The 21127-nt window shown below is 42.4% G+C and overlaps 1 long non-coding RNA gene across 1 annotated transcript in view; it reads right to left on the reverse strand.

Moving 5' to 3' along the window:
* Positions 1-3234: 3234 nt before the first annotated feature.
* Positions 3235-21127, reverse strand: part of LOC131277416 (uncharacterized) — a 52844-nt gene continuing 34951 nt past the window's right edge. The window contains exon 4 of the long non-coding RNA XR_009184586.2: positions 3235-3392. This is a non-coding gene — a long non-coding RNA (uncharacterized lncRNA). The remainder of the gene's footprint in view (positions 3393-21127) is intronic.

Here is a 21127-nt window from a genome sequence, read left to right on the forward strand (position 1 = left end):
TCTTTTTCAAATGAGTACAGACATGAAAACACGACCATGTACACTACAGACGCCAGCTGCCATTTTGGGGGAGGAGACATATCGAAGAGGGAACTCCTAATAAAAGACACCTGATAAAAACAGGCAGCCTCAGCTTATAAGGTGTATGGTCGGGAGCCTTTTCCTCTAAAGCAATTTTTCCTCCTTGAACTAAGGCATTTGTAATTGCCACCAAATGGACAGGAACAGCTCATGCAGGTACCCGCTACAATTTTCTTCGGGTCTTTGAATTTACTGCTATTTCAAAACTCACCAAGATCTGAGCAAACACTCTACAGCATGACTCTCACAGAGTTTAATTTTTTCTAATTGCAGGGGGCTTCAAGAGCAAGCTAAGAGAGTACATATTATGGAATCACTCAGCTTTGAGGGGAAAAAGTAGATGATTTCAAAACCACAGTATTTGAGTTGCCTGGAATTGAATCCAATCCACCAAAATGGTTGCTTTGCATCAACTAGAAATTCCTAGAGAACATATGGCAAATGTATGGTCAGCATATGTGGATCCATGTGGTTGAAAAGATCTGGAAGATGTCAAAAGGACAACAGCAATGTTGGAAATTTAGGATAGGCACCACGGGACACTGTCGTTGAATTATTTTAAATAGAAATATAACATACGTACATAAACATATATCAACAATAAATGTATAATAGGGGAAGGGGACTTGGCCCAACGGACAGGGCATCCACCTACCACATGAGAGGTCCACAGTTCAAACCGCGGGCCTCCCTGACCCGTGTGGACCTGGCCCATGTGCAGTGCTGATGCGCGCAAGGAGTGCCCTACCACGCAGGGGTGTCCCCGGCGTAGGGGAACCCCACGTGCAAGGAGTGTTCCCTGTAAGGAGAGCCGCCCAGCGCAAAAGAAAGTGCAGCCTAAGAATCGTGCAGCACACATGAACAAATACAAGAAAAAGAAACGCAGATTCCCGCTGCTGCTGCTAAGGATACAAGCCATCACAGAAGAACACACAGTGAATGGACACAGAGAGCAGACAACTGGGGTGGGGAGGGGAGAGAAATAAAAAGAAAAATGTATAACAGTTGCGAACTTAGGAAACAAACATACATAACATCAAATAAACATATATAACATCTCACCCTACCACCAATAACTAGCATTGTTTTTAAACCTTTTTGACTAATGATTAAAGAGCACTGTCAAAGTATTACTACTAAACAAAGTAGTTTTCCCCTAACCATCCGATTACTATCATCTTTATATTATTTATATATGAATATACATAAACAATGTATAGTAAAAGTTGTGAACCTACAAAGCAAACATGCATAACATCGTACAGGGGTCCCATACATCAACCCTCCATCATGAGACGTTTGTTACAAAGTATGAAAGAACACTGTCAAAGATCTTACTACTAATCATAGTTCTTATCTTACATTTGGTGTGTTTTTCCTCCAACACACCCTAACATTATTTTTAAAATATGTATATATATTTTTAATAACAAAAGCTGTAACTTATAAGGCAATCATGCACATGCGCAAAACTGCCAAACAACACCCCTCCATCAACACACCACAATGTGGTGTGTCATTTGCTACAGATAAAATAATATCATCTGATTATTGCCATGTCCATAGTGTACATTTGGCTCACATTTTCTATACTGCCTCAGTATCAACACAGTACATCTTCTGCATAAAATCAAGAATATTATACTATTACTACTAATCACAATCCATAGGTGACTCCAGCTGTATTTTTCCCATGCTTCTCCACATTCCCAAGACCCTGCAGTAGTCATATACATTTGTTGGAGCTCACAAAGGACACTCGTGCATCTGTACCATCAACCACAATTCTCACCCACCTCTTGGTTTACTGTGCTATCCAGTTCCTAGATTATTCTCAAGCATTCTGTCAATTTGCATTTACATAATTGGACTACCATTTTCAGTCACATTCCAAATTATAAACTAGCTGTTACTCACTGTGTGTTACCATCGACTCTATACATTTCCACAATGTTACATTAAAGCGAATTAAAACTTCTACATACATCAAACTTCAGTACTCCACTCAGTCCTTCCCTTATCTCATTTAAGAATCCACCACCTACCACCAGGTCTTCAAGATATTTTCCTGTTTTGGGGAAGTGGAGCTTTCAATTCCAGCCTCGGAACAGCTCCTGAGATGGGTTGTGCCACCAGCGGAGGATGGGCACCGGCCTCCTGGGCGTGGAGCCTCTACTTACGAGTCTTCTCTGCAGATGGGCATCTCCTCCTTCCACTCCTTCAAAGACAACGCAGGACACTCTTCTGGCCTCCTGGAGCCTTCCAACAGGTGCTTCATCTCGTTCCAGAGAGCTCTGGGTGTTTGCTAACTGCCCTGTGGCAGGAGCTGACTCTAGGAGCTCCTTACTCTGCCACCATCTTCCTGTATAGTTGCCATTGAATTTTAATACCATTTCTACACTAATTATCACAAGTTAGGTTAGGTTGCCATTAACTACAAAACCAAGCACTCTAATTCACATTTCTTGCCTCCCACTGTCTTTGCTATTCTTCTTATACTAAGATAGATGGCTAAACCAGCAGCTCACACTGAACTTGTTAATCCACAAACTCCAAACACTCTACCCACCTGTCCAAGGCCAAAATATTCCAAGTAATTCATGGTTAAAATGCCAATGTGCTCGGAGATACTCTATGTCCTCCCAGCTCCCAAGGAATAAATGATGGTTGAGGTTCTCAATGACTAAGAAGATGAGGTGGCACCATCTAATGTTCAGGTGGGGATGCTATTCCATTCTACGATATAAATTTTACCTTTTTTACTTCTTTATCTTTCCAGTGATTTCTTATAAAGAGACATAATCATGTACCTGTATTTGAGATAAACAACTTTGTAGGAGAAGAAAGTGTCAAATCGGGTCCTATTCAAATTGACCCCTTTATAAAAAGGGATTCTCAAGAGGCAGCAGCAGATTATTAACTATATGGTAGGGGTCATTACCTCAGCAACACTTTTCCCTCCATCTATTAAGAATTCTGTAATTGCAAAGCAACATGGACTTGAGAGACGTATGTCCGGGCAAAGCCAAGCCTGGCCCTTCCACAGATGTCCTGATACTTCCTTATGGGGCCTTTGACTTAACCACCGTTTCCCACCTATTCTTCTAAAGCACCAAGAGAACACAGGACCTGAGCAAACACTACACAGCATGATCTGATACAGAGTTTTCATTTCTGTAATTGGGCATGACTCTAAAAGCAAGCAAAAACAGTGCATATTCTGGAATCACTCACTTTTGAGGAAAAATCTGTATAAGAAGATAAGAGACTGACTGCTGGCTTTGTCTGAAGAATCATTCTGGTTCCATATGCTAGAAGAAACAAGGATTGGGGTATGGTTAGAGAAACTGATATTCCAGGTAAAGAACTACCGTTCTTATAAGCATCAGTGGTCCCGTAAGCTGGCATGGATTCTGGGTACAGGGACTTGGAACTCTCTATGTGCAAGCCTGTGGGGGTGCTTGTGAATGTGGGGTCAAGGCAGGAGGTGTGAGTGAGAGGGGCAGTGGGGGACATATCCTGGGACACACTTCTAGCCTCCACTCTTCACCCAAATCCAAAATTCCAGGATTAGGAATGAAACTGAACTGGCTCCCATTTGAGAGAAAGTGCTGTCCAGCTGCCCCTCAGCACTGCCCAAGGCCTGGCAGGGTTTCTGGAGGACTTGGGGAAGGGGCGACTGACTGGCCTGTTTCACACCCTGGCTCTCCCCCTCTGCTGACCTGCTCTCCTGGAATGAACCAGGCCCACCACAGCGTCTCTGGACCACAGGGCCCAGGGCTCCCTGCTCCTCTCAGCACCCACAGCTCCAGCCAGACAGGGCTGCCCTGTCCCCCAAGCTCTACTCATGCCCCTCCCTGACAACGTTCCTCAGGCCACTGCGGGTTTTCCTGCACTGGGCCACGTGGACACGCATAAATCTTTTCCCCCCTACCTCCCCCAGCTGTCAACACTGTTCCAGAACAAGTCTGATTCTAGAAATTATCCTGTACTAGGGTCAAATAAAGAGATTTGGGAAGTAAAAAGAGATGAAAAGAAAGAAGAGGAAATGTGGAATCAGAAGAAGAGAAGAAGGGAAACAAGTGCACATGGAATCCACAGCTTTCCTAGCTTTCTTTTTGGCATTTCAGGAAATTCAGGAATACTGAAGGGAACACAAGGGTAGCTGCAATTAATGTCTTATGTCACCATGCACGTGAAGTATAGAACTAGCTGATGAAAACAGACACAGGAAGTGAAAGGTGTCCTGAGAACTACACAGGGAACAGAGACCCCTTCCATACAAGCCCCTAGGGTGCTTGGTCATTCACCCAAAGGCTCCTCAATTTGGAGAAGAGGGCTTGTAGCTGTCTGTAGGGTCAACATGGACAGCTTCCTCCTCCATTCCTCTCTCTGCCTTCCCAGATTCCAGAACAAGTGTTTGCACTGCAGATCCTAGTACTGACAGCTACAAAGACCACGCATGAACTGAGGGTCTTAGCTGGAACCTCAGAAGATCTGTTGTTTGGAGACTGAAAGGAGGCATAAAACCAAAGAAATGGAGATGCCTCAGGACTCGACCCCTTATACCCTTTCTCTAATGAGCCAATTCTGTGAAAGTCGGGGTTTTAGTACAATAGATCTAAAGTGAGTTTTAGAAAAAGGCTTTACTTTTAATATTAGGTATTATATTAAACAATATTTTACCCCAACTAGTTTTTTTCTTAATATTGATCAATAAAACAAACACATATACAGATAAGCACCCTAAAGAGAGACAGAGTTCCCTGGATTATCTGAAGTCTGTCTTCCCGGTGGCTTCCACCAAGGACACTCCCTCTCTCATAGAACCCTCATTGAGTCATAGCTGAACAAGCAACTGTAAATTTAATACTTAGCATCTGTCCTCAGGCCAATGTCTTTCTAAACACTTCCTTTATTGAACTCTGCTCACTCACATGGAAGGGAACAACGGAACATTATGACCCATGACCCATGGACTAAATGTAATACTTGGACTTCCATGCCTTTTATACTTGCACATCAGTTTTCTTGGGTATAAAATTAATGACTCCATTTTCCTTTGACACGATGCACTGTTTTCAAAACGTTGATGATATTCTAATGTTCTTTCAATTATGCCACTTGGTTTTTTCTAAATGCACAAAGGATTTCTATTTTTCTTTAAAGCCCACCTATTTGACTAGAATATATATTGTCATTATAATCATTTTCATTCAGTGCTCTGTTTGAGAGCAGCAAGAGACAAGCAATGCATGTAAGACTAAACACAGATTTCTCATCAGAAACCATGCACGAAAGAACAGAGTGGAATGATGTATTTAAGACACTGTAAGAGAAAAACTTTGAAATTAGAATTTCACATCTGGCAAGACTGTATTTCAAAATTGAGGATGAGTATAGAATATTCACAGATAAACAGAAATTGAGAGAGTTTATAACGAAGAGACTAATTTTGCAGGAAATACTAAAGGGTGTGCTCCTGCTCGAAAAAACAAAAAGAGGAGAGAGAGGCTTGGAAGAGAGTCTACAAATGAAGATTGTAGCAGTAAAAGTAACTGAAGAGTATCAAAAGAGTGGTGAAAATAAAAGATGATAGAAAAAACCTCAATGTTTAGGCATGAACTTAACCAACATTGCAAAGCCCCTGTATACAGAAAACTACAACTCATTGTTAATTTTAAAAAGATCTAAATAATTGGAAGGACTTTCCATGATCGTAGACTGGAAAATTAATATTAAATGCCAGTTCTACTCTAATTGATACACAGGTTCAGTGCAATCTGATTAAAATTCCACCAGCATTTAAAAAAGAAAAGGAAAGCAGGATTATAAAATTTATTTGAAATGGGGAGGGGTCTTCAATAGCCAGACACATCATAAAAACGATAAGCGAACTTGGAGGACTCTCACTTCCATATGCACTCTCACTCTGGATTTTAACTCATATTCCCTACCTGCAGAGGTAAAAACAGCATGGTCCTGGCATACAGAAAGACACACAGACCAATGGAAACAACATGATGGTTTCAGAAACAGACCACCACATCTAGGGTCAAGAGATTTTGGACAAACCTGTCAAACACACCCAGCTCAGGCAGAACTGTCCATTCAACAAATCTACATGGGAGAACTGTAGAGCCGTAGACAAAAGAAAGAAAAAGGACCCTGTAGCACTTTGATATTATTCATACATTTCAAAAGAAATTTTGGATTATGTTTGTAAATTATCTTTTCCTCTGGGTATATGAGATTATACTGGATTCACAGGTTTACTTGATTCAGTAAACTTAACCTACTTGTGTCAGTAGGGCCTTGAGCACCAGCCCCATGGCGGGTTGGGACTCTCCGATAAAAAGTATGGCGAGGACAGAATTGAGGGTTTTTGATGTTGGAGTTTTGATGCTGGAGTTTGATGCTGAAGTCTTAAGGTGGAGCCACAAGAAGGAAGCACAGAGAGGTAAGAGAAGCAAGCCCCAGGAAGGGAGGAACCCAGGAAGCCTGAACCCTTGCAGATGGCAGCAGCCATCTTGTTCCAACAAGCAAAAACAGACTTTGGTGAGGGAAGCACCTTATACGTCATGGCCTGGCATCTGTAACCTCCCACCCAACCAATTTCTGGTATTTTGCATCAGCACCCCCTTGGCTGACTAATACAGAATTTGTTCCCGAGGTGTGGGGAAGTTCTTTGGCAATTACCAAAATGCTGGAATGGTTTTAAAAAAGGGAAAGGGGTATTTTTTTAAGGAATTGTGAGATACTTGGAAGAAAAGACCTATAGTGCTTTGAAGAGACTGCTGATAGCAATACGGATGCTAAAGAGACTTTTGATGATGCCTTACAAGTAAGCGATGAAACTATCATTGGAAACTGGAGGAAAGGCGATCCATGTTTTAAAATTGCAGAGCACTTAGCAAGATTAACTCCTGGTATTTCATGGAAGGCAGAATTTGAAAATGGCAAGCCTGGGCATTTAGCTGAAGGAATTTCCAAATGAACCTGGAGAATGCAGCTTGGCGTCTGCTTTCAGCTTATAGCAAAATGCTAGATAAGAGAGATACGCTGAGGACTGAACTGTCAGGAATAAAGAAAACAGAAACGGATTCCAGAATTTCCAAGCTTCTGGAGATGAAGATCCCTGATGGAAGTGCCCCATTGGAGGACTTAACTAAACTAGGAACTAGTAAATCAAGATTGAAGATATATTTATCTAGGAAAGATTTGTGGGACGGCTTACTGTCTGAACGCGTGTACCCCTGCTTACTACATGCTAAACCAACAAAGTTTATGAAAGAGCTGTATGAACAAAAAAAACCTGTCAGCCTGTAATAAAAAGGACAGGGAAAGGAGAGATTGAAGGAGAAACAGCTTTAAGAGGAAAACCATGGAAGTTGAGATCTGGAATTAGGACATCACCTTGGGACAAGAGAGGAACCCCACTCATATGGACAGAGGGTGATTTTGCCAGCAGTTGAAGAGGGTGGATGTTCCTGACCGATGTTCTGGGAGAGTTTTGCTGCCCCATGGTACAGAGAGGGTGGAACACATTCCCCAAGGAATAGGGCAGTTAAAGTCAGCACCCCACAGGTCTGAGATGGGTGGACCCATCCCCCAAAGGTTAGGGAAGGCCAGGTCGTCAACTCACTACTCTGTGAGAGGGTTGAGCCTGTATGCCGAAGGTTAAGGAAGGCCAGGTGGTCAACTCATTGCTCTGAGAGAGCTGAGGTTGTATGCCATAGGTTAGGGAGAATGGTGTCTTCACATCACTCTACTAGGGGGGGGTTAAGACTCTAACCCAAAGATTGGGTAAGGTGTGGCAATCACCCCAACACACTTGGAGGGAGACACCTAGACCTTGGTCAATGCCACGATGCTTCATGAGGGTAGAAACAAGAAAATAACCATTGGACAAGTCAGTGGTACGGGTGGTTCCACATATGGACCCAAGAAGAAGAAATCATCATCTGAAGAATAACTCGAAGACTGACACTGAATGGAGGATGCCCGGCAGCTTTACTGAAATGTAGAGTACCCATGACTCATGTTTCCCTCCCAATTTCTCTTGATTATAATGAAAATGTTTACCCTTTGTCTGTCCTTTTCTGTACTGGAAGTAGATGAATGGTTTTGTAAGTTTCACAGGTCTATAGAAAACTTTGCTCCAGCACAAACTGTATTTCTTTAAATTGATGGCCATGTGATTTAGTACTTGCACTGTAACTGACTTAAATTTTTTTTTTATTGGGGATGTCTTTTTGGAATTTCGAGGGTGGGGTGTAGCAGTTTGCAATTATTGATGAATTCCAAAAAGAAATATTGGATGGTGTTTGTAAACTGGTCTTTTCCTCTGGACATATGAGATTATACTGCACTCAGTATTCTTGAGTAGTTAATCAAGTAAACCTCTTATGTCACTTGGGCATTGAGTACCTGAACTTGGTGGGTGGGGATTGACAGATAAAAGGCATGGCAAAGGACAGAGTTGAGGGGTTTTGATGTTAGAGTTTTGATGATGGAACTTGATGCTGAAGCCTTATGCTGGAGGCCCAAGAAGTAAGCACACAGAGGTCAGAGAAGCAAGCCCCAATAACGGAGGAACTCAGGAACCCTGAACCCTCACAGATGTCAGCAGCCGTCTTGATCCAACAACTGAAAACACACTTTTGTGAGGGAAGCAACTTATGCTTGATGCCCTGGTATCCGTAAACTCCTACCACAAATAAATACCCTTTATAGAAACCTAACTCTGGCAGTTTGAGATAATTGATGAACTCCAAAAAGAAATACTGGATTATGCTTCTAATCTGATCTGTATATGGGCGTGATTGAGTTATGATTAGGGCTTTGACTAGGCCACCTCATTAGGGCATTGATTCCCCACACCATGGTGGGTGGGGACTAACAGATAAAAGGCCAAACAAAGGACAGAGTTGGAGCTTTTGATGCGAGGGTTTCTGATGCTGGAGTTCGATGGTCAAGACATAAGCTGGAGCCCTGGAAAGTAAGCTCACAGAGGAAAGAGAAGTCAGCCCCAGGAAGAAAGGAACCTTGAACCCAGAGAAAAGCAAGCCCAAGGAATTAGGACCCAGGAAGCCAGAGCCCTAACGGACATCGGCAGACATTTGCTCCAAATAGACTTAGGTGAGGGAAGTAACTTAAAGCTTCATGGCCTCGTATCTGTAAGCTCCTACCCCAAATAAATACCCTTTATAAAAACCAACCAATTTCTGGCATTTTGCAGCAGCACCTCATTGGCTGACTAATACACCAGCCCATTTCTGTTATTTTGCATCAGGACGCATTTGGGTGACTCATACAGACCCCTACCTCACACCTTGTACGAAAATTAACTCAAAATTGAACAAAAACCTAAACATATGAGCAAGAACCGGGAGGCGGACTTGGCCCAGTGGTTAGGGCATCCGTCTACCACATGGGAGGTCCGCGGTTCAAACCCTGGGCCTCCTTGACCTGTGTGGACCTAGCCCATGCGCAGTGCTGATGTGCGCAAGGAGTGCCGTGCCACGCATGGGTGTCCCCCACATAGGGGAGCCCCACACGCAAGGAGTGCGCCCCGTAAGGAGAGCCGCCCAGTGCCAAAGAAAGTGCAGCCTGCCTAAGAATGGCGCCACCCACACAGAGAAATGACACAACAAGATGACGCAGCAAAAAGAAACACAGATTCCCGTGCCGCTGACAACAGAAGCGGACAAAGAAGATGCAGCAAATAGACACAGAACAGACAACCGGGGTGGGGGAGAGAGGAGAGAAATAAATAAATAAATAAACCTTTAAAAAAAAATAGCAAGAACCATAAAGCTTCTAAAAGAAAATGTAGGAAAATATCTTCAAGACTTGTGGTGGGTTGTAGATTCTTAAAGGAGATAAGAGAAGGACTGAGATGGACTACTGATGTTTAATGTAGGTAGAAGTTTTAAGTAACCTTACTGTAAAAAGTGTGGAAATGTATAGAATTGATGGTAACACATTATAGTGAGTAACAGACGGTGTATGAACGGGAATATGGCTGAAAAGTGTACTCTAGGGATGTAAATGTCAGTTAACAGAAAGCTGGAGAATCATCTAGGAACTAAATAGCACAGTAAAACCAGAGGTGGATGAGAACTGTGGCTGACGATACAGATGCAAGAGTGTCCTTTGTGATGGAGAGCAAATATACATCACTATTGCAGGGTGGTGGGAATGTGGAGAAGCATGGGAAAAATACAACTGGAGTGACCTATGGACTGTGGTTAATGATAATAATGTAATATTCACAATCAATGCCAAAGATGTACTGTGTTGATAATGTGGGAGGATGGAAAAGCGTGCCAACTGTAAGCTATGGCCTTGGTAATAACCTGATGATATTGTCTCATAACCTGTAACATATATGCTACCACGTTGTGGAGTGTTGATAGAGGGGTGTTGAATCAGAATTCTGCATATCTGCATGATTGTTTTCTAGGTTTATAACTACCGTCATAAAGATATATTTAAAAAATAAAAACAGCCCAATTGGAGGAAAAACAAACAAATGTAAGATAACGACTATAGTTGGTAGTAAGATTTTGATGATATTCTTTCATAATTTGTAACAAATGTTGCAAAACAATGCAAGGTATTGCAGGAGCATTGATGTATGGGACCCCTGTATGACTGTATGCATGTTTACATTATAAGTTCACACCTTTTACTATACACACTGTTTACCTATGTTCACGTATGAATCCTACAAAATAATACTACTATGGTGGGTTAGGGGAAAAATACACCAAAGGTAAGATGCTTTGGTTAGTAGTAATATTTTGAGGATACTCTTTAATGTTTAGTTAAAAATATTTCACAACCATGTAAGGCACTGCTGGGAGGGTGAGGTATGAGAGCCCTGGATGACGTTAAGTATGTTTGTTTTGTAAGTTCACAACTATTACTATAAATTTATAGTTTATGTATTTTTAGGTATGAGTGATATACTTCAATAAATGAACAAAAGTGAAAAGAAAATCCACAATTCAAAAGTTCCCTGGGGGCGATCAATAAGAAAATGGAGGTAAAACAGGCAAGCGTCAGTGAGATGGAAGTGAGATGAGTAAAATGATTTACTGAGGATCACGGGGGAAAAAAGATTGAACTAAAGTTAATGGAGCCTTACGGACATGTAGGAGAGTTAACATTCATACCAAATGCTCCTAAAAACAAACTAGCAAAACAAGTGAATAAACCAACTCACGGGAGTTAACTACATGACTCAGCAGGGGCAGTGCCAGCTTCTCACAATAAGGTCCCAGGATCAACGTCCACTCCTGCAACCACAAAAAGAAAAACGAAAAATTTACCTACGTCAGCGGAGACAAGACCGGCGATTGGGATCAAAAGAGGAGGAGGATGGGAAGCAGACTTGGCCCAGTGGTTAGGGCGTCCATCTACCACATGGGAGGTCCGCTGTTCAAACCTCGGGCCTCCCTGACCCGTGCGGAGCTGGTCCATGCAGTGCTGATGCGCACAAGGAGTGCCCTGCCACGCAGGGATGACCCTGCGTAGGGGAGCCCCACACGCAAGGAGCGCGCCCCGTAAGGAGAGCCGCCCAGTGCCATGAAAGTGCAGCCTGCCCAGGAATGGCGCCGCACACCCAGAGAGCTGACACAACGAGATGACGCAACAAAGAGAAACACAGATTCCTGTGCCGCTGACAACAACAGAATTGGACGATGAAGAACACGCAGCAAATAGACACATAGAGCAGACAACGGTGGAGGGGGGGAGAAATAAATTAAAATAAACTTTAAAAAAAAAAGAAGAAGAGGAGGAGGAGGAAGCAGGGAAGTCCTGAGGGGGAATTTACACAACAAAGAAATAGCCAGTGACAATAGCAGAAGAGAGTCACTGGCTAACCTCCAAGGGAGGGGGCATGGCAAGCAAACACATGAAAATGGGCAATTATTTAAACAGACATTTCTTCAAAGAAGATATACAAAGGGCCAATAAGCATATGAAAAGATGCTCAAGTCCATTAGCCATCAGGGAAAGGCACATCAAAAGCATGAGGACTTATGACTTCACACCCATTAAAAGGGCTATTATGTTAAAAATTGGAAAAGAGCAAGTGCTAATGAGGAAGCATGTAAATAGCAAACCTTATACATGGGTGGTAGGAATATAAAAATGCACCCAGTGTGGAAAACAGTTTGGCAGTAACTCGAAAAGTTAGACTTAGAATTAACATATGACCTGGCAATTCCACTTCTAGATATATTTCCAAAACAAATGAAGAGGCAGGGATTCAGACAAGTATTTGTATACCAATGGTCACCGCACAGTACACAAAAGGTAGAAGCAAATATCCACCAACAAGGGCTGCCAAGGCTGTAGCTGCGGGAGGGGTGAGCCTCGCTCTCTGGTAGAGGCGTGGGTGGCCGCGGCCTCTGGGCTGGGATGAACCGCGCTCCTGCTGGAGGCAGGACAGCCAAACCCGAGCTAAAGCCAGCACAGCGGTAGCAGCTGGACTGACCATTGCTGCTGCAGGATTTGCAGGCCGTTAGGTTTTGCAAGCCATGAAGCAAATGGAGCCTCAAGTAAAACGAGTTTTTCAAAGTCTCCCAACATCTGCCTTCAGTGGTGGCTATTACAGAGGTGGGTTTCAGCCCAAAACGACAAAACCAGAGGCAGCATTCATACTAGGTGGAAGCCCTACTGCCAATAAAGGAAAACTAAGGGATGCTCATAGACAAATTATGCTCTTACATCACCCAGGCAAGGGAGGATCTCCTTATTTAGCAGCCAAAATCGATGCAGCTAAAGATTTACTACAAGGTCAGGCTAAGAAATGAAGTAAATGTAGGATGAATTTTAAGTTCATATCAATTTATGCATATGATTACCAATTTTTATAATAAAATGCCTCTAAGCCGTAATTTGTAAGAAATGAGTTAGCACAAAGCCTTGTTATAATTGTTTAAACTTGAGAATTTAAAATCATACTATGCACTAGGATATTTGGAGGTTTTTAATGATAAATGTACTTAGACCATTTAAATAAAAATATTATTCATTACTCATTTAGCTAATAATTATCTAACTATGTGTACCAGGCATTCTACAAGGGAAGGTGAGCCACAGAGTTCTCAGACTAATGGCAGGCTGATAAACAGGTAATTAAAACACAGTGTGATGTTCTGATGGAATTCGCACAAACTCTTGTAGTGATTTTTACCTTGTTAGGAGAACACAGAAAACCACTTTGTAAAAGGCAACGGCCCAACTACTTGGAACCCTGTAGCTAAGTGACACAATCTTGATAGAAAAAATTAATCCAACTATGTATATGTAACAACGCACAATTCTTACACTAAAAACTGTAATAATAAGATACAAAGAAAAAAAAGCCAACCAACTGATGAACGGATAAACAAAATGTGGGAAATACATATGACAGAATATTATACAGCTGTAAGAAAGAAAAAAGTCCAGATGCATGTGACAGCATGGATGAACACTGAGGACATTATATTCAGTGAAATAAGCCAGACACAAAAGGAAAATCATCGTATGCTCTCACGGATAGTAACTAATGATAATAAGCAGACTCATACATTTAGACTCCAGACTAATTTACCAAGGGATAGAATGGGGGTAGAGAATGGAGAGCTCATGCTTAAATCGCACAGAATTTCTATTTCGGGTGACTGTAAATGTTTGGAAATAGACAGTGATGGTGGTAGCACACTACTGGGAATGTAGTTAACTGTGCAGAATTATGTTTATAAATGTGGTTGAGAGGAGTTTAAGGTAATATACGTTACAGAAGGAAAGTTAGAAGCCAAAACAGGATTGTTTAACTGAACGCTGTTGTGGATGATGGACTCGGTTAACAGTACAAATACAAGACTGTTCTTTCATGAATCATAGCAAATATATGACTCTATGACATGTTGTTAATAATAGGATGGTATATGGAAAATGAAACCCTCATGTAAACTATGGACTGTAGGTATCAGTAATATCTTATTTTCCTTCATCAGTCCTAACAAAGGTAGCACACCAATGCAAGGTATCAATGGAGGGATACATGAGAACATTGTGTTTTTCACATGACTTTACTATAAATATACAAGCTCGCTAATTATTACAAAATTGCACAAATTTAAGAAAGCATTAGGCTAACTGAAAGAAACCAGACATAAAGTACTTCATATTCTATTATTTCATTACTATAAAATGTAAGGATAAATGAACTTATAGAGATGGAAATAGATTAGTTGTTAGTCAAGGCTGGGGAATAACAGAGGGATTGAGAGGTGACTGCTAAGAGCTATGGGGCTTTCCTTCCTGGAGTGAGAAAATGTTCTAAACTTGACTGTGGTGATGAATGCACAACTCTTTGAATATACTAAAAGTCATCGAGGACACTTTGTACAGATTGTCTGGTATGTGAATGTATCTCAAGAAAACTGCTCCTAAAACTTGGTACATACATCGTGGAGGTCCTTTTAGTTCAGTATAAGAACTCTGGATTTTACTGTAACCTGGGAACGTATGGGGTTCAGTAAAGAGTAACAAGGGACAACACCTGCCTTAGGCTTTCACAGGATCATGCTGACTACAAGAGAAGAATGGACCACAGAGGCAAGCAGGCCACAATGCAGACCAGGTAGGAGCTATCACAGTATTCCAGGTAAGAGACATGGTGGATTAGACAGAGCAGGAGCTGTGTAACAAATGGACCACACTAATGAAAGATGTTGTTCCTGAGGGAAAGTGTGCTAGCGGGAAGGGTGGGGTATACGGGAATCCCCTCTATTTCTGATGGAATATGTATGTCATCTAAAGCTACTTTATAAATAAAGAAAAAAAATTTTTTTTTATTTTGACATGGAAGCAGAAGAATCACTGGAGTCTCGGTCAGGCTAGGCAATAGAAATACTGAGGCATCATCAAACCTATTTCATATTTGAAAACATGGAGACGGAATCCTAAGGGAGAGTGCGCTGAATGATCCATAAAAAACAAAAATGACACATCAGTCTTCGACAAACTTTAAAATACCGATCTACAAAACATAAACTATAAAGGCAAACTACTGACCAGAAAAAATATTTGCAAACCTAACTAACACAAAGAAAGAACAGATATCTAGAAAATCTGGAGCTGATATATGGAACAGGTATCTAGAAAATCGGGAGGCTCACGCGGTAGAAAGCCTGTTTCCCATATGGGAGGTTCCAGCTGCAGCGCCGATACCCCTTAAGAAAAAAACAACAACAACAGAGAACTAGCAAAAAAACAAAAGAACAACTCAAGGGAGCCAATTTGGCTCAGGGGTTGAGGGCTGCCTTCCCACTTATGAGATCCCGAGTTCAATGCCTGGACATTGTTCTAGGAAATAAATAAAAACCCTCATATCTGGGATGTATTAAAAGAATTTCCAAAATTCAATCATAAAAACATTATTATTAGAAAGGGCAAAATATATGAACAAACATTTCACTACAGTAGATATATGGATGGGAAATAAGTACATGAGAGATGCGCAATATAATTGGCAATCAAGGAAATGAAAACTACACCATTATGAGGTATAACTACATGTAATTAAGACAAAAATAAAGTGACAACACCAAATGCTGGTGAAAAGGCAGAGAAGCTAGATCTCTCGTATATTGCTCGAAGGGATGTAAAGTGGAATAGTCGCTCTGAAAACTAGTTAGCAATTCCTTCTAAAACTAAATATACACTTATCATACAGCCCGGAAAGGGCACTCCTGCACGTTAATCACAGAGAAATGAAAACTAAGCCCAACTAAAGCATGACTTTCTTCTTTGAAAGATTAATCAAACTGATAAACCTCTACGCTAACCAAACATAAAATAGAGAAGATACAAATTACCATTACCAGGAAAGGAGGAGAGGTCATCCCTCCTGGTTCCACGGACATTAAAAGGATACTCAGGGAAGCAGACTTGGCCCAGTGGTTAGGGTGTCCGCCTACCACACGGGAGGTCCGTGGTTCAAACCCCGGGCCTCCTGACCCTGTGGAGCTGGCCCATGGGCAGCGCTGATGCGCACAAGGAGTGCCCTGCCACGCAGGGGTGTCTCCCGCAAAGGGGAGCACCACGCGCAAGGAGTGTGCCGTGACGAGAGCTGCCCAGGAGTGGCACCGCACACATGGAGAGCTAACGCAGCAAGAGCACACGACAAAAAAGAGACACAGACTCCCGGTGCTGCTGACAAGAATGCAAGTGGACACAGAAGAACACACAGCAAATGGACACACAGAGCAGACACCTGGGGGGTGGGGGAGAGGGGAGAGAAAAAAAAAAAGGATATTCGAACAAGACTACGAACATCCCTACATCCAATACTTTGATAACTTAGATGCAATGGCCCAAAACTCCTTCAGAGATACAAACTATCAAAACTAATACAAGAACAAATGTATAATCAGAATAGACCTATAGCCATTAAAATTCTGAATCGAAAATCAATGACATTTGAAAAAAGAAAGGACCAGGTTCAGATGATTCATACTATCCATCATTTAAGGATAAATGAAAATTCTCCACAATCGCTTTCAGAAAACAAAGGGAACATTTCCTAACTCACTCTAGGAGCCCAACATTACCCTAACGCTAAAACCACATAAAGATATTTTTAAAATGGAAAATTACACACCAATATGTCTCATGAACATAAAAACAAATTTTCTCCCATTCTCGGGGAATGTCCAGCTGACTAGAGGTTCCTGGAAGGAAAATTCACATAACAGGACATACCTATCTTTATTATTATCTATCTTTATTATTACTTTGTATTTGGTGGAAAAGAAACACATGCTCATATTAGTAAAAATCAAATGTTGAGACAAGTACACAACTAAAGGCAAGCCTCCCTCTCATCCAGGCACTGCTCCTCAGTTCTACCCCCTCCCAGACACCACTTACCAATTCCTCTCATCTTTTTGCATGAACAGGCCAGTCAGGTATAAGCACATATATCTATGGTTCATTGGACATTCTATTTTTTGTGCATTTTAAAATTTTTACCCAAATAATTCAGTTATTCAGATATTAAGTCAACCGTCCTGAAGTAAATTTCTGTAACAGACCTAATAACGGGACAATATAACATAAAGTCACATCAGAATAGTCTTAGTGGAACGGGTGACATGAAAAGGGAGGACAACAAACATAACCCAGGACTGCCCTGGACAGGTGGGAACACACCACGTTAAGGTACAAATCAGGGCTCTGGAGTCCCCTCGGGTCCACAGCAGACACACGCACCACCTCCGGCTCCAGGCGCGGGGACGCTCAGTGGAGTAAAGGAGAGGGAGCTCAGATGAAGGGGGGCCCCCTCAGTGCACAGGACTCACACCTACCACAATCCTCCCAGGTGCAGAGCTCAAGGCGGCCTAGATCTGAGGAGCCACAGCCGTCGCCCAAGGCCTGGCGCTGAAGCCTGGACACCACCAACTGCCAAGGCCTGCAGCCCGGAGCTGAGCATCATGGGAGGAGGGGGCAGCTTCCAGGACCACCCACATGAGGCCCTCCCCAGACCCAGGGACAGCCAGGGCCGAGGGACTGCGATGGCCCTGCCCACCTCCTGGCTCAGGCACCCCAGGGGGCAGACGCTGGACCAGCTGCACCATTCCTCAGCCTGTGCCTTGTTTTTTATCTTTACCATTCTCCATTTAAGACTTTCAGTCCTTTCTACTTTTTTATCCTTCTCTTTAGACTTAAGCATTATCTTGTCACCTTACTTCGTGGAGATTACATTTCAATCTTGAACTCTTTTCCCATTGTCCTTATTTTCTTCTTCTCATTCATTTTTCAGGTTTTATTTAAACTTATGATGTATTGTCATATATTATTTCATTTTCTTAATGCCTTTCATCTTCTTTTCAGAAAATATATTTCAGTACATCATGTAGGTCATGATAAAGAGTTTTCATTCATTTCTGGTGGGATACTCTGCACTTTTCCTTCAGTACTTGAGAATAACATGAATTTTTTGTTGTTATTCATACAATTTTTAAAAACTATGGACGATAGATTCAAAACAACTTTTCTAATGACAGATCTACTTTTCTTTCTAGATTTTTAACAGAATTTTTTAAAGGATGAAAGCTTTCTTCATTATATTTCTGCACTCTGTACTTCTACCACTCTTATAAACGGGTCCTCACTCTCATTACTTCTACTTCTACCTTATCGATTTTCTTTCTCCCACTGACTACTGAGTATTCCTCTTATATGCACTCCTCTCTTGAAGAGAAACATTAACACATTGCCAAATATAGTCATTTTCAAAACATATTTACACATTTTCAAAATTAATTATCTGTAAGTTATTTCAATGAGTTACACTGGATTTCATGTCTTATTTTTTATGTGTAAATGTACTGTTTCCCTACAATCATTAGATTTTAGTTTCTATTTATGTTATAATGAAATTTTTTGTCTTTATACTTTAAAATTCACTTCATCAACAACTACACACACTGACATGAGGTACCCCCTGATGTGAAGCATCTAAGAAGGACATAATGTTCTTTCTGTGGTAGTACTGACAAAGTGCATACTCTTAAATAAATAAATAAATAAAAACCTCAAAAAGAAAAGAAAGCAAATGAAAATGGTAGCTATTCTGGGCTCATCAAAGTATGCTGAGAAAAACTGAGATAAAATAGGGGGCTTCCTGCAAGCTGTAGGCTGGAGACCTAGCCTGGTCACAGCCTCAAAGGAGGATGTGGACATGATGAAAGACTTCCATTCAGGAACTGTCCTTCTTTGCAGAGTTTCCAGGAATGGATCTGTTTGCTTTCAGGGTTACAGGTTAGGCTGAGGGAGGCTTCAGGGAATCCATGTGAGTCTCTGTGGTGTGACTGTGAGACTATGTGTGAGCTTGTGGGGTTCTCTGTGTGCGTTTCCCCGAGGTGAGATGGACTGCTCAGGCTCTGGTGCTCCAAGGGGCAGGGCCTTAATGTGAACCCAGGCGTGTGGCTCCAAAGCTCTGCACTACAGACCTGCAGGCAACACTCAAGTCATGGGAACATGAGAAACCACGCAGGGAAGCAGATGTGCCTCAAGAGGTTCAGCTCCTGCCTACCATATGGGAGATTCTTGGTTTGGTTCCAGGAAGCTTGCATGAAAGGCAGGCTTGGGAAACCGACACAACAAGATGATGCGACAAGAGACACAAGAGGAAAAATGTAACGAGAGACACAAAAAAGCAGGGAGAAGAGGTTCCCAGTGCCTCCTTAAGATGACAGCAAGCTGGTTCAGTGGGAAGCCACAGCAAGCTGACACAACGAGATGATGCAACAAGAGACATGAACGGAAAAACATAATGACAGAAACAACAACGACCAGAAACAGAGGTGGCTTAAGTGATTAGGCACCTCCCTCTCACATCAGAGGTCCCGAGTTCAGTTCCCAGTGCCTCCTAAAGAAATAAAAGCAGACACAGCAAGTGTATACAATGAGGGGATAGAGAGAAATAGAGCCATGAAAATAAGTCTTTAAAAAAACAACAAAAAGGAAACCAAAAAAACCACCACAAGAACAAAAAAAGAAACCACAAGGGAGTTCCTCCATCTGTGCATGTGCTTACAATTCCCTGAGTCTACAGAGAGACCAAACTGTCCACCTTTATAAGGAGGCCTCCAGATCGCAGGGCCTAGGGAAGCTAGCTGTGCAGACAACCTCACACTCCGGCATTAGTTCCTGACGTCCAAAACTAAAAGAAAGCCCACATGACTCTGCGTTCGATCACAATCCTGAGAGTTGTGAGGAATCACAGAGAATGACCTGCCAACCTCCACGCTGACGTCACAGCCAGGAGCTCTGCCACAGCGCACAGGCATTGGAAAAGAAAGTTAGTGCACTGGATTACGGCGTTCCCACGGACCCCCTAGATTCTCAAATCCTAGGACTCACACAGGAGGGTCTCTGATGAGTAAGAACTCAGATTCCACTTGTTTCTTAACCTGGTGTGCAAAACCTTGGTTGAAATGCAACTAGAGAGCAAGCTTAGAGGGAGTCAGCACTGACCCTCTGCGTCCCTCCATAAGGACTGTCCCACTGCCAAGGGCCAAGAATTCAATGAACAAACACACATGGTGAAGAACAGGAAGACTGGATGGAAAAATACACAATAATTAACTGGTCATTTTTAAATGGTAAGATATCAATATTTTCATATCTATAATTATTATATTTACCAAAAAGATTAGTGAATGAATATGAAAGAATGGATTGCCAAGAATGGAACTGATTCCACCAAAAAAAGACTGCCTCCAATCAAGTAGAAATTCCATTAGTATATTTAGTAAATGAAGTGTCAGTTTATGCAGATCCACGGAGGTCAAATTCATTGGAGATGTCAAGAAGGCACCAGTGGGAAGTGGACTTGGCCCAGTGCTTAGGGCCTACGCCTACCACATGGGAGGTCTGCGGTTCAAACCCGGGGCCTCCTTGACCTGAGTGGAGCTGGCCCATGTGCAGTGTTGAAGCCCACAAGGAATGCTGTGCCATGCAGGGGTGTCCCCCGTGTAGGGGAGCCCCACGCGCAAGGAGTGCGCCCTGTAATGGCAGCCGCCCAGCGTGAAAGAAAGTGCAACCTGCCCAGGATGGTGCCGCGCACATGGAGCGCTGACACAACAAGATGATGCAACAAAAAGAAACACAGATTCCTGTGGGGCTGACAACAACAGAAGCAGACAAAGTAGAACACACAGCAAAATAGACACAGAGGACAACTGGGGTGGGGGAGGGGAGGGGAGATAAATAAATGAATAAATAAATAAATAAACCTTTAAAAAAAAGAAGACACCAGTCACGAATTCCAAGAAGAGAGCAGAATACAAAGACATGGGACTCTCTCCTCCTCCAGAAAAGCAGCTGGAGGACAGGCTGAAACAGACTGGAAAAAGAGCTCTAGGCTTTAGGACAGCAGGTGAAGGCTGGACCCCACCCAGAACAGAGACGGACAAAGGAGGGGAATCGCGGCAGAAGAACTGTGACTGGAAAGCAGCAGCTACTGCTC

This window comes from Dasypus novemcinctus, assembly GCF_030445035.2.
Source record: "Dasypus novemcinctus isolate mDasNov1 chromosome 12 unlocalized genomic scaffold, mDasNov1.1.hap2 SUPER_12_unloc_4, whole genome shotgun sequence".
Lineage (NCBI taxonomy): Eukaryota > Metazoa > Chordata > Mammalia > Cingulata > Dasypodidae > Dasypus > Dasypus novemcinctus.